Raw genomic sequence first — 13439 nt, forward strand, 5'->3', positions numbered from 1 at the left:
CTGGAGTCTGTAATACTGTAAGCCCTGGTTGCACTGTGCGCCCTACACCAGCTTGAGATGCTTTTAATTGCCAATTCAGTGCTGTTTGTGTGAGCAATGACAACTCAATCACGGGAGCCAACTGCAGGAGGAAGGGCTTTTATCAGGTGTCAAACGCAGCCCTGTGGTCAGAGATGGAGGCTCAGGGCAGGGGCTTGTTTCAGCCCATGGGGTTTGTGGGATGGGTTTGGTGTGTGGTCCCTGCTTTGGGCCGTGCTTTGCCTCGCCAGGGCTTTCCAGCACCAATGCAGGAAGCAGAGCAGCGTCCAACCTGAACCTCTCTGTGCTGCAAGAGGTGGAAATTACAAAAGCAAAAACCAAACAAGGCCTCCAAGACAAACGAACAAAACCCCGCAGTACCACTGTTGTGCCTTCATCACGAGCAGCTCTCCGCAGATACACCGACCACGCTCTGTTTTCCTCCTTTCCAGAGGGGTGTTGGAGCCGCCCACCTCCTGAATTGAAGGAAGTCCTTTCCTGCTCTGTGCTCAGAAAGGCTCCAGGTTTCTGGCTCAGGAAGTCGCTCCTCCAGCCTGGGGCCGGCGCACACATCCCCGTCAGCAGGCTGGAATCCCAGCGAGTGAAGTCCTGCCAACAGCAGTGACTTCGGTTGCTCACACTCTGTTTTTTCTTCCCAGGCTGTGCCAGAGGATGAGCAACCGGGGCCCTCCTTCGTCTTCAGAGAAGGGGGCTTAAATCCAGGCCGAAAACAAACATAAATCTAGCTTTGTTCCTGGGGAACCCTACAGACTTTCCTACAACTGAGTCAAAACGTGTACGTTTTAAAGTGTTTTGCTCCTTGGGGTTGGTGCTTCTACTTGAAAATAAAAGCTTGTGATTCTCTAAGTGTGGCATCAGCTGCTTCTGAGATGTATAATTTAAGCATTTTGAATGCAAGCGTGTGCCTTTAATGTCATAATTTCTTAATACCACTGCCACAACTGTTAAAACACGTACGTAATTTGATTATAGCTTTATGCTAAATGCAGAACCATAATGAACACGATCATGTTTTAAGTTTCTTACCTACCAAGCATAAAGATAGAATGGTTGCTCCAGAGTAAGGAGAACTTCCTCTAAGGACTGAGCTGGAAGGTTTTTGCTAATAACTTAGCTCTTGGAAAAAGGAGTTGAGGCTGATACATGGATTGGAGCAGGGCAATGCAGAATGCTTTGCTGCAGAGGTGGGACGGAACCCGGGTGCCCCATTCTGTGTTCCTCAGTGCTCCCCTTTCCCAGTTGCGATGTTTGTAGGTACAGTCACAGACAGAAAAGGTTGAAGCAAATCCCAGTGTGCTTTGTTCTTCACCCCGGCACCAGGCACTGCTGCCCTGCCTGCAGGACACCGGTTTGCTTCAGTGCAGGGCCACAGTCCCCAGTTTTGGTGCCAGGTCCTACCATCCACGTCTGCCCCTCTCTGCCCTGTGGGGAAGGGCTGCTCCATGCTCACATCTCACCCCTGGGAGCATACAGCTCAGCACGGAGTTATGGAGAGGGTGTTGATGTAACGTGATAGAGAACTTGACCTCAGATTATTTGCTTAAACTTCTGAATGCAGGGGGAGGAGAACGTGCCCTGGTTGTGTGGGGCTGATGGAGTTTGCCTGCAGCAGCTCCCTTGGTATTGCAGCCCAGCATCCCGCCCAGCAACGCTGGCATTACTAGGAGGCATGGTCAATGAGCTGTACCAGGAAGCGAGGAAGTGGGAGTAACAGGGATGTCAATTTTAGCACTTTGGGACAAAGGAAAATTAATGTTTGCTGAGCAAAAAGGATTTAAGAACCTAGCAGGGAAAGGGAGGAGAAGGAAAAACTGTAAGCCTTTAAAGAAAGGACTATAGAAAATATTTAACAATGCTCCTCAAGGCTCGCCAGACCAGTAAAATGCATTTTCACCTGCTGGCTCACACGGATTTGACTCTTGGTTCATGATTACATAAAGAGCTCTGCAGCACAGGTCTGAAGGAGGGCTCCAAGGTAAGTGGATCCCTGCGCCTTTGTATTGTTCAGGAGAGGAATGTGGTCGTGCACTACAGACAGGCACAGAAATTTGCAGCAAGTCAGGCCCGGGCTGCTGAGGGATTAGGTCTGAGGGATTAGGTTGCTATCAGCTCCGGGTGCTGCCTTAAGGCAAATTGAAATTTTCACAGGAAAAGGAGGGGGGGAAGAAAATCATCCAACAGCTTAACGAACCACCTCCCATTGGGCAAGGCAGCATGAAGCTCTCAGCCCTGCACACTGCTTTGTAAGGTCGCAAGTCCATGGCCTGCTTGATTGGAGCATCACTAATTCTTGTAGAATGAAAGAGGTGGTGCCCAGCTGTGCGTGGCTTTCCCTGGGGGCTTGAGGGTGACCTGTTGGGACAGTCCTGGGGCTGCTGGCTGCGGTGTGTAGAGGGGGAGAGGAGTTTTAGGATGGGGAAAGGGGTGTGCATGCTTTTGGGTCATGTTAAGTAGTGCATTTTACATCGTAAGAATTTGGTTTTGAGCATTGGTTTCGTGCTGTGGGACCCTCTGGGTTACCCTCTGGGTGTTGCTGGGCTCTCCCCTGCCCTGCAGAGCTGCTTGAAGGGATTCACTACAGCTAAGAACCATGAGCTTCCAGATAGAAACTATGGGAGAGAAAGCTGCAAGCGTACGTAAACTAGTGTTCTTATAACTGAATTTATCAGAAGGTTCAGTGGTGACTCCCAGGCAGTGTTTCCTGCCCTCTAGGAGAGGAGCTGAGGAGAAATGTCTCAGCAGCCCCAGCCTGCAGGGAATCCGTGTGTGTACAGCAGTGAGCACTGCTGCAGCTTGGCTGGGGCTGGGTGCCAGGCAGGGAGCTGCTGGGGGCTGTGGGTTGGGGAGCAGTGCTGGGGCTGAGCGGGACCACTCGGCCCCAACATGAGCCCTTTCCTTCACAGCTCTGCCAAGCCTCAGCCTGGCAGTGGCTGCCTCGGTCCTGGGGATGCTGCCAAGGGCAAGGGACTGTTGTCTTGCATGGATGCACGTGAAGGGTGAAGCTGGAGAGGACACAAACGAACTATTCAAGTTATTTTTTTTCTGCTGGTGATGGGATGTGGCCTGTATGCCACGTTGATCTACAGACATGTCTGACTGCGGGCACTTTCTGTGGCAGTGGTGCTGAGAGCAACGCGTCCTGTTGCAGGTTTGAGGCCAGAGGTGCCCTGCTCTGATCCCAGGAGGAGGTGACAGGGCACCGAGTGTTGGCACCTTAAATTGCAGATCCGATTTGGTGCCCTCAGTGTGGGGCAGAGAGACTTCAGACTTTGAAAGGAGCAAAAAGGAGCAAAAGATTCTCTCAGCACACCTCACGGGTCCTGGTGCTCACAAAGGAGGAGGACCTTGTTGTAGGACTGGGAATCCCACCAGTGTGGCAGCATCACATTGCTGTAGCCTGGGTATTGCTGCCTTTTCTTGGAGTGTGACTTAAGGCACAGAGAAGAATCTCTTTCGCTGTGAACACTTGCTACAGCTGCAAGGCTTACTGAATGTAAATCTGCATTTCTGACTCCTCTGGTGCCTTTCAGCCCCTTGCTATGCCGCTGTCACCAGCACAGTTTAACACCTCACCAAAGAAGCTTAGCTGTACTATTTTCTACTATCTGTGAGAACCCTGAAATGCTGAGCAAAGGCTTCTGAAGAGGAGCTGGGTCACCCAGTCTCCACACTTCGGAAGGTTTTGAGAGCATCTGTCCAAGCTGGCAAGGCTGCATGTGGGGTCCTTCAGCACGAGGAGACCAACATCTGCTTCAAGCCCTGCAGGGACCCCTGGAGAACTGAGCAGCACTGATGTCGGAGCATCTGGTCAGGCAGAGAGGATTGCTGTGCAGGCTGCTGCAGGCTGGTGGGAGAGGCAGAAGTGCCCAAACCTTCCCGAGCTCCCTTGAGATAGAGAAGCTGTGAGGTTGGATTTCTCTTGAATGTGGCAACATAAACATATTGTAACTCCTTGAGAAATTAAGACCACTCAGGTGAGGCACTGCAAATCCCGCTTTCTTTCATTCTCCTCCAGAATAATCCCTCTTAAAAGCCCTTAGGGAAGGTGTGGTTTGGCTGGACTCACAGGGGCTGGCAGCTGACCACTCTCCTCGGGGCTGTTCTCAGTGCTGCAGTCTGCAGCTCAGGCCTGCCAGCTTGCACCAAGGCACTGCAGCAGCAACGCAGCTGGGATCCTGCACTGGGAGCTCGGGGGGTGACGTGGCTCTCAAACTGGGGCTCTTAGCCCTTTGCCTGTGGGAGGCATTAAATCGAAATGCCAAGCAGTTATCAAAACTCAGAAGCACCTCACGTGGTTTGTAATGACTGACCCCAAGTCCTTTCGTATTTCCACAGTGCTGGCTTCCCTTCTACTCCTGTGTTTATCCGAGGAGTCGAGCAGTTTAGTAACTGCTTATCTCGCCACTAACGAGGCAGCACCTCCAGCACTCTCAGAATGACAGATGTTTCTGTGTTGCAGGTGCTTATGTAATGTCAGTGGAAAAGGTTCTGTTTTGATAAATTCATCCCTGGCAGTGTGAGTTCTCATCGGTGCAGTCACCTCTGGGGCAGCTGTGAAACTGCACGATGAAACCCCAGCGCAGCTCCCTGCAGGGAGCGGGGGATGCAGCGTGTCAGTGAACCCTCGGAACAAAGCCCTTCCAGATAGTGCAGCGATTCTTCTAATGAGAACTGGAGTCAGGTTTGTCTTGGCAAAATGAGGTGTGTGTGAGCAAAACCCACCTGTGACAGAGCCATGAACTTGCTCTTTGCTCCTTTCCTCCTGGTATTTCTCCTCCTTGTGAAACTCATCCTTCTGGCTGAGCGTATCAGAAAGGCTCTCTGCAGGAGAGCTGTGTCTGCTATCACCTCGCTGGTACAGCTGGAGACAGATGCTTAACAGGCACTCAAGCTCTCAGAGCAGGAAACTTCCCATTAATATTGATTAGAAACCATCTTTTTCTCATTGCGACTACTGCAGCACGGTGTATGTTGTCATTAGCACTTCTCATTACAGCTGCTTTTGGGTTTTGCTTACTCATTAGGATCTGATTGAAAGATGGTCTTTCCTTTCTCCTGTGACATTAACAAACCTGGTTACCCAGGGTGCATGTGGAAGCAGAGGTACTGGAGCTCTGTCCTGCACGACTGCTGGCTGTGGTGGGAAAGAAGGGACCTTTCTGCTTTTGCAAAAAGCTCAGTGAAAGTGAGAACTGTCTGAGATGCTGCAGAACAAACCCTGAGCTGGTGGCAGGAGCGAGGTGTGTGTTCCTGCTGCCTGTGCAGTGCCTGAGCAGCTGCACTGCTGTCAGAGCAGCTGTGCCACCACTCTTAGGGAGAGGAACTCCTGAACACGGACCGTGCATTCAGACCCCGAAGATGTGGTCCCTGTTTTGTCCCAGCTCCCCGTGCTCAAGCCCTGATTCAAATCCTGCTAAGAACAAATAGGGAGACTTTCATTAACTGCAGAAACCAGATCTGGTCCTAAAAGACAGACAAAGACTTGTGGCACGCCTGCTTCTGGGGAGGCTTTTATGCCTTCAGCTATCAAATGTGCGCTCTGCTGAGCAGCAGCATTAAAGTTGCATGGCCCGCCGGGATCTCCGTTTCCTGACTGCTCTGTGCTGCCCAGCTCCAGCCCCAGCTGCTCCCCATGTTCTGCTGCCCTAGTGGGACAGGACCCCCATGCAGCCCCATGGGAGGGCTCTGCAGCACGTGTCTGCCTTTTGGCACTTGGCATGTCTCGTGCTTCAGGAAACCTCGCTTTTTTCTTTCTTTTTTCTCATCCCAAAGGCTCTGAGGCCACGCTCAGGTGGCATTCATTAAGCTATTGTATATTAAATGTTGGACACGCCCTTGAACACCCCGGCTTGTCAAATGTCTGAGTGCCACTGGGGACTGTATGGCTCAACACCGTGCACTCTGTGTACACAGCTTATCGGACGGTATTGGCTTATACTGGGGAGAAGGCTCACGGATGAGAACAATTATGAGGTCCAAGTGCAGTGCACAGAGATAGTTTAATAAATTGCTGATCAATAGATGTCTGGCAGAAGGGAGGGCTCTGAGCGAGGTCAGTACGTGACAGTAGGGCGGAAAGCATCAAAGCACAGCTATGGGCAAAATCACCCTGAGCATCCCTGTCCCACGGAGCAAATTATGGGCAGAATGATTTCTTCAAGGACAAAACCCATGAAATTCAAGGCCATCATCAGGGAGAGATGATGGCCTTTGAGAGGAGGGAGTGGACACAGCTGAAAATAACTGTTTTATCTCCAAGCTGAACCGTCCCTCAGTAAATCCAGTGCTGGGATGTCTGGGAGTGTCTTGCTTTGACTAACATGAGTTTTCTCCCCCAAAACACACTGACCCTTGGGCTGTCCAGAGGCTCTTCCTTCTGATTCAAAGCCTTTTTGGAGCAGGAGGGTACTTGGAGCTGTCATCTTAAATTCCCTGCTAACAGCCTCTAAGTTTAGCACGATGAGGCTGTGCAGCACCAGAAGCGTTCCGTGCCTTTGTCTTGACTTTAAGGTGGATGTAGCCCTGAAAGCCTTTCTCCCAGGCACACAGACACTGGGTTAAACCAGCTTCCTTCTGACCTTCAACATTTCCAGCCAGATGCAAAGTTTGCACCTTGAGACAATCTTCCTAATTAATCTTGCCACCCCGCTGTGCAGAAGGTAAGTAATAGGCATTAACTGCAGCCCGAGGATTGGAGGAGAGGAACAAGATGCAAAGCTGTTATAATGCAAAAGCTTTTCAGCCCTTGACCTGTGCTGGAAGCGAAGAGAAGATCGTCGTGGTGTCATCCAGCTGGTCTTCCCCCAAAACTGCTCAGCTCAGAGCTTGCCCCACGCAGCTCTGCTCCTCAGACCCTGCAGGCCATGGGTCTTTGCTCATCAGACCGCAGCATTTCATTCCTGCTAGGGTGAGAAATCTTCCAGCACAGGTCAGCATGGCCCTGGCTCTGTGCTTTGGAGAAGTTTACTCTTGGCTCTCTCCTGGCTTTTGTGCCCGAACTGTCCTTTCTTCTTGGATCTTGGATGTTGGAAGTGCTGCCTTGGGCTGGTGTTGTACTTACAGAGAGCTGATCTTTGTGCCCGCAGAAACAAGAGATGGGTGCAGGGGGACAAGCTACCCTCTGTTCCTGCCTTGGTCTGTATTTCTGCTGTCACTTTCAGGTTTCCCTCAGTGCCCGCCTGCCTCCTCTCTCCTACTGATTTCCTTCCTCCAATTCTTTTTGAGCCAAGCCCCGGCTGTTCCACATCTCTCTCCGTAACAACCTCAGCTCAGGACTGGCAGCTCATCCCGTGCACACTGCGGGCTCTGCTCGCTGCCCTCCACCCACTGCTGCAGCACTGCAGCTTTGTGCTGAGCTGTTTTTGGACAGTGGAGCCCGATCTGCTCCCTGAGCAGCTTGTATGTCATAAAGGCATGAGAGAAAAACCCCTTCTCAGACCTTCCAGCAAAGAGTGAACTCACCCAAGCAAGGAACTCGAGGGCCCACAGCTGTGAGCTTGGGCTGGGGGCTGGGGGAGGTGGGAGATGCTCGGAGCTGGGGCTTGAAACGTGTTTGGTGCTTTCACTGGAGCCTTTTGATGCAAGGACTGTTTTGAAATTACCTGACCCAGGGAATTTGGATGGCATTTAAAAAACAAACAGCCGCATTTCTACTCTATCTCCAAATCTTTGTGTTGGCAACGGATCGGAGCGCTTTGATGTGCAGCAGGGGCAGAGCCATGCGTCCTCCCTGGGCCCTGCAGCTCCTCCACCTTCTCCACTCCGGGCACGGCGAGGGCCTTCAGACACAGCACTGCCCCTCTCTTCCTGACGGCAACGCTCACACCCCACTTCAGAGGATGAAAATGAATCTTTGTGTTTTCGGACCCTGTAAACTGCTGAGACGCGTTTCATGTCCGCGCACTGACTCACTGCGCTGGCCCGGAGCCAGTTTGTTTATATGACTCCCCCATCATTACCATACGTGCCTCAGAAAGCAGCTGTGCTTAAGACACATTTTTAAGAAACAAACTGGATTACGGGCTTCAGAGCACGATCCTGAGCTGCCTGGCTCTCCTGCAGCCCCAGGGCTCCGCTGCTGGTGTTGGGGTGTCCCACAGCCCTGAGCCTGGGGTGGGTGGGGGTCCTCAGCGTGCTCCTCGCACTGCCACCCGCCTTCACCCTGCATGAACAATTTCCCGTTCCCTCCGTGCAGCACCACTGCGGATCTACTGAGGAGGAGGACATAGTTGTAATTCCTTCTTGTTAGCTTTCTTATCCAGATGTTTGCATTTATGAATGCATCCATCAGACAAGTTGGTACGGTTAAGGCACTTCTCCATTTGTCAATGGTGGCTCAAACGAGAGGTAACGGCCTCAGGTTGCATCAGGGGAAGTTTGGGTTGGATATTAGGAAAAAATTATTCACCAGAAGAGTGGTGATGCAGTGGCACTGCTGCCCAGGGAGGTGGGGGGGTCACGGTCCCTGCAGGTGTTCAAGAACCGTGGGGATGTGGCACTGAGGGATGTGGGCAGTGGGCACGGTGGGGTGGGGTTGGACTTGGGGATCACAGGGTCCTTCCAGCCCTAATGGTTGTAGGCTTGTTGAAATGCAGCTCTGCCGGGCTGCAGTACATGAGTTATGTGTGGACCTCCTGCGATGCCATCAGATGGGATTCCCACCTTCAAGGACTCCCAGTGGGAACTGAAACCCATTTGTCGTGCTGGGACCTCGTACCGCACCGCACAGCTCGCTGCTCAGAGCCGTCTCCTGCTGCTCTGTCACCTGCAGCCATGCCGTTTCCCAGAAGGAAATGGGGCCGACGGTGATTAACCCTCCAACCCTACCGAAACCCATTTTGCCCTGCAGAAGGCACCGTGGCCGGATCTGACGGCAGCGCGAAGCATCAGCCCCGCAGGGTGGACGCGGGCAGCACGGAGCCGCGTTGCCAGGGCACCCGGCTCTGCCCCGCTCTGCTTTGTCTGCCTGGGAAAGGGGCACCGCGATTTGGCTCAGCATCAGTGGCTTCCAGCGCCGGACAGGCTCGATGTGAACGCCGCAATGGGGTTTTTCTCCTTAAAAATACCGCTGCGTCCTGCATCGCTTCTCGCCGTGACCAACAGGAACCGCTGCCACGCTCAAAAAATGGAGAGGATATCCTCCGCGGCCCTTCCAACTTCAGCAGCCGGGCTTCGATCTCCTCTCCAGCCGCCTTCAGCAACCTCAGCAACACCGAGAGACGGCTGCGTCCTCCTAGCAAAACCCCAAGACCCCTAAAAGACCCCTCGAGACCCTTAAGAGAACCCCAAGCAGCCGCAGCCCATCGCCCACCGGCCACGCGCCCGCACCAACCGGGAGCGCCGCGGGGCGGAGCGGGGCAGCGCGGCCCCGCACCTGCCGGGAAGCCCCGGCCCCGGGGTGGGAGGCACCGCCCGCCCCGCACCCCCCCGGCCCCCACCCCCCGCTCCGCCCCCGCGGCGCGGCCCCACCTCAGGGCGGAGCCGGAGCGGCGGAGGAGCGGAGAGCGCGGAGCTGGGCCTCGGGAGCCGCCGCGGGTGAGTGCGGAGCGGAGCGGGGCTGCGGGGCGGGGAGGGCTGCGTGCCCGGTGCCCCTCAGAGCCGCGGCGGAGCGGGGCCGGGCCGAGGGGTCCGTCCGCCGACAATGACGGCGCGGAGTTGGGGGAAGTCGGCTCGCGGAGCGGGCGCCGCGTCCGAGGGCTCCGGGTAATCCGTCCGACCTTATCCTGCACGCGGCTGATGGCGGAGGTGCGATCCCCCCGTAAAGGCGGTTTGCTCCCCGCGCCGTTTGGTGCTTGTCGTGCCGGGGTCCCGAGGGGCCGAGGAGGTGCACCTTGCCTTGGTTCGCTGCTGGGTTTGTGCTCGTTGCTGTTGGCGGTTCTGTCCCCTCTGGCGTCATTCAGGTGTGGATGCGATGTTCTTGGGGCGGTGTAAATATAAACAGCCGTAATTGCTGGAGCGGCGCCGGTGTGCTGTGGCTGTCGGTGTGAGCTGGAGAAGATCGTCGGGGCTCCGGCAGCAGCGAGCATCAGCTCCACCGGGCAGCACGGGCTGGGGATGCTTGGGGTGACGGACAGGAGAACAAGTTCTCGCCCAGATCTCTGCTTAAGGACTGTGAAAAGATCTCTTCGCAATCAGGGTGACGCTGCTGGAGGAGGGTGCTTGTAAGTACAGTGCTGAAGAAAGTGGCCTTTCCCAAAATTGCCGAGGGGAGCACAAAGCTGGGAAACAGCTCTGTGCGTTGGGGCCCTCCTGTGCTCCCCAGGAAATGCCCTGGGAGCAGCGTGCTGGGCTGCCCTCGTGCTCACCTTCACCACCCAGAGCAGCATGGGGCCCTCGCTCAGAACTGAGCTGCTGCCACATTTGTTGTACTGACCCAGAGTGTGAAGAGCCTCTTTGCGTTTGTGCTAGCCTTGCTTAATCTCTGCCCTAAGAGTTGGAAGAAAAGCTGTGCGTGATGCTGTAAATTCTCTTCTTAGGTTATTTTTATGGGTTTTACTTGGTGTACTGAGACCTCTTGTGCAGTTAAAAAGCATACTTTCCTTCTGCCTGGGAGACACACATGAGTATTTCATAACCAAAGCGAGGTTTGAAGTGCTGAACTTTAGCTATCTGTGCTGGATGCGATGAAACCCAGAGATACTGCTGCTGCTTTCTGACATCAGGGACACGTGTCCGGGCTGCCCACTCCTGACAATGTCCTCTTGTTGGGTCCCTGGAGCTGGAAAGCAGCCCTGTGTGAGTGTGCTGGTACCAATGGTACCGGCTCCCTGTGCCCCCGCATCACTTCTGCAGCCACTTTGTTGGGCCCTTGGTTTAATAATTTATAAGGTCCTGTTGCCTCTAGGCACGTTTCATCCAGTACGAAGAAAAACATCAACCAGTGTTTACTGGAATACTGGTTGCAGAGTCTGAGGCTGACAAATAATGGGGCCTTTGTGGACAGAAGGATGTTGTTTTTGTGGGGATGATGAGGGATGATGTCTTTGTGCAGAATCCCTCTCCTGCCCCAGCTGCTCTCACTGGCTCCAATTCCTCCGATATCTCTTGTGGCACTGAAAATAGAGCGCAGTAAACTCTTCCTGTGAGCAGTACCGGGGGGTCCAAGCTGGAAGTGCTGCAGTCCCAGTGCCTTCCTCTGCCTCTTCTCATCCAGGTGACGTGGTGTGGTGCACTGAGCATGGCATGGTTCAGGAGCACTGCGTTCAGCCACGTTGCCCCAGGAGCTGTGGTGGGAGCAGGGTCAGCTTTGCACTGCTGCTTGAGTTACAGCACCTCCGCGGGCGGCCCTGCCAGCTGGCTCTTCCTTCAGGGATGTTTAAAGAGGCTTATCACAATCTTACTAGAAATCTGTCTTCTTCTGTTAATCTACAGTCTCCTCATCTCCTCTCCACGTGCTCCTATCTCATTCATCTCGACAGCGCCCTTCTGCCGGCTGCTGCACTGCTCCTGCTTGGGGCAGTGCTCCTTTGCACACTGCTGCTGCTTGCTCCCCAACATAGTGCTTTCTTTATGTGTCTATATGTAGAGAGAGGGGGAGATTTATATCTACTTAGGTATCTATAGGTGTCCGTATAGATATAATCTATGCATCTTTGTAGACATGCAACTAATGTAGCATCTATACAAATAATGGCTAATAATAAATATATAAAAGTAATTGTAGGTATTGTTTTGTGTTATTTTGAAGGCGATGCTGGTGCTTTTGTAGCTGGGGTAGGAGCCTGATGCCTGCCCCTGTGCTGTGTCCTGCTTGGCTGCTCGGTGCCAGGCACAGCATGAGGCTGAGCTCAGCAGGAGCCCTTGGCAGCCCTCCTTGCTGGGCATGTCCTGCTTTTGGGGTGATGCATTTCTTCCTGCTGGACCTTCCTACAAATCTCGCAGCAGTGTGTAAATGCAGGGGCTAGCAGAGCCAGGTACACGCCCAAAGGAGTGGATAGCTCCAGGAACTCTGAGCCTCGATAGCCATACAAAGCAAACACATGTATCAGTTGATGTGATTAGCTGCAGGGCTGCCCGCTGTAGAGGCCTGGGTAGGAAGTTCACGGCCTTTGGCAAAGGTTCTGTGGCCATCCCTGCTTGCAGGGGCTGCCCTGAATCCTACGGCCAGAAGTGCCCCTGCCTTTCCCTGCCCTTCCTCCTGCACAGCATGCTGGTGCTGCCCTGGAATATTGCTAGCTGGAGGGAAAGAGATAACGTGTTTTGTTTGTTTTTTTTTCCAGGATAGTCAGCTGATGGAATGCCATGGGAAGGGGTACAAAGCAGGGGGAGGTGGTGGGCATTCCAGCTCCGTGCCTTCCTGTAATTCAGTGGGAGAGAGCTGAAACGAGAAGTGTGCTCGTTGGGTACTCTTTTCTGTTTGCATTTGAAAGAGCCTGATAGGCTGTGATTAATGAGGCTAAACAGAACTTTGATAAGTGGTAAACTCCAATGAACCTGAAACAGAAATGGCTTTATAAGGTGGCTTTGCTTCCATGCAAAGCACAGATTGTGGGTTTCTTACAGCGCTGTTTGGTTTGGAGCTGGCAGCGTAGCATGGGCTGCTCTCCTGTTGTACAGAGGGAGGAGAAGCCAAACGATGTCCGTATGGCTGATATAGGGACAGCTCTCTGTGCAGACCCTCCTGCTTTCTGTCCTGCTCTAGGGTAATGTTCCCTAATTTGGGTTATTAGATCTGCATCCCGGAGCCCCACGTGTCCCCATATCCAGGCTCTAATTAAGGATGCTCTAAAAGAGGTGGGCTAGCTACCATGGCCTTGCAGATCAGAACCATTGGCCTAATCTATTTTTAAAGCGAATTAAACTAGAAAAAACTGGTGTCACTGTAAGGAGCCACCTGGGGAGTTAACCCAGAATAGTCGTTCCGCTTTGAATTCGCACCCTATCTCATTTCAGAATGACTTTTATTTCCATATATACTAAAGCTTTGTAAGCACAGAATGCAGGACATGCCTCAAGCAACCCAAGGAAAATATCTTATTGTTCTTGAGGTGCTCCCTGCATTGCCTCCTGGCCGCTTGCTCCCTAACATGGCCATCCTTTTCCCTAATAAATCTGCCCTGTTTCTTGCTGCCCCCTGCAGAGATCTGCGCTCCCTCTCTGCAGCACAGCACTGACAGCATCAGGTGCCCTTCTCCAGCTGGGGCTGATAACCTGAGCTGCACGCTGGGGCTGGGTGTAAATTATTAGCAATGCCAGTCCATCTCGTTGTGCTTAGCTCACGTTGGCCGGGAGGAGTGGGGATCTTTGCATGGTGTTTTGAGTTGCACCGAGACGCTCCGCTGTTACGCTGCTCCTTAGGATTTGTCAAGCTCAAGTTAAATGTATATAATTTTAACATCTCATGATTCTTTGGGGGCTGACTCATGTTTTTTTGGCCTGGATGAATCATAGCTCTTGAACTG

This window comes from Cyrtonyx montezumae, unplaced genomic scaffold (assembly GCF_038088225.1).
Source record: "Cyrtonyx montezumae isolate F1298 unplaced genomic scaffold, pur_monq_1.0 scaffold_9, whole genome shotgun sequence".
In the NCBI taxonomy this organism is placed as follows: Eukaryota; Metazoa; Chordata; class Aves; order Galliformes; family Odontophoridae; genus Cyrtonyx; species Cyrtonyx montezumae.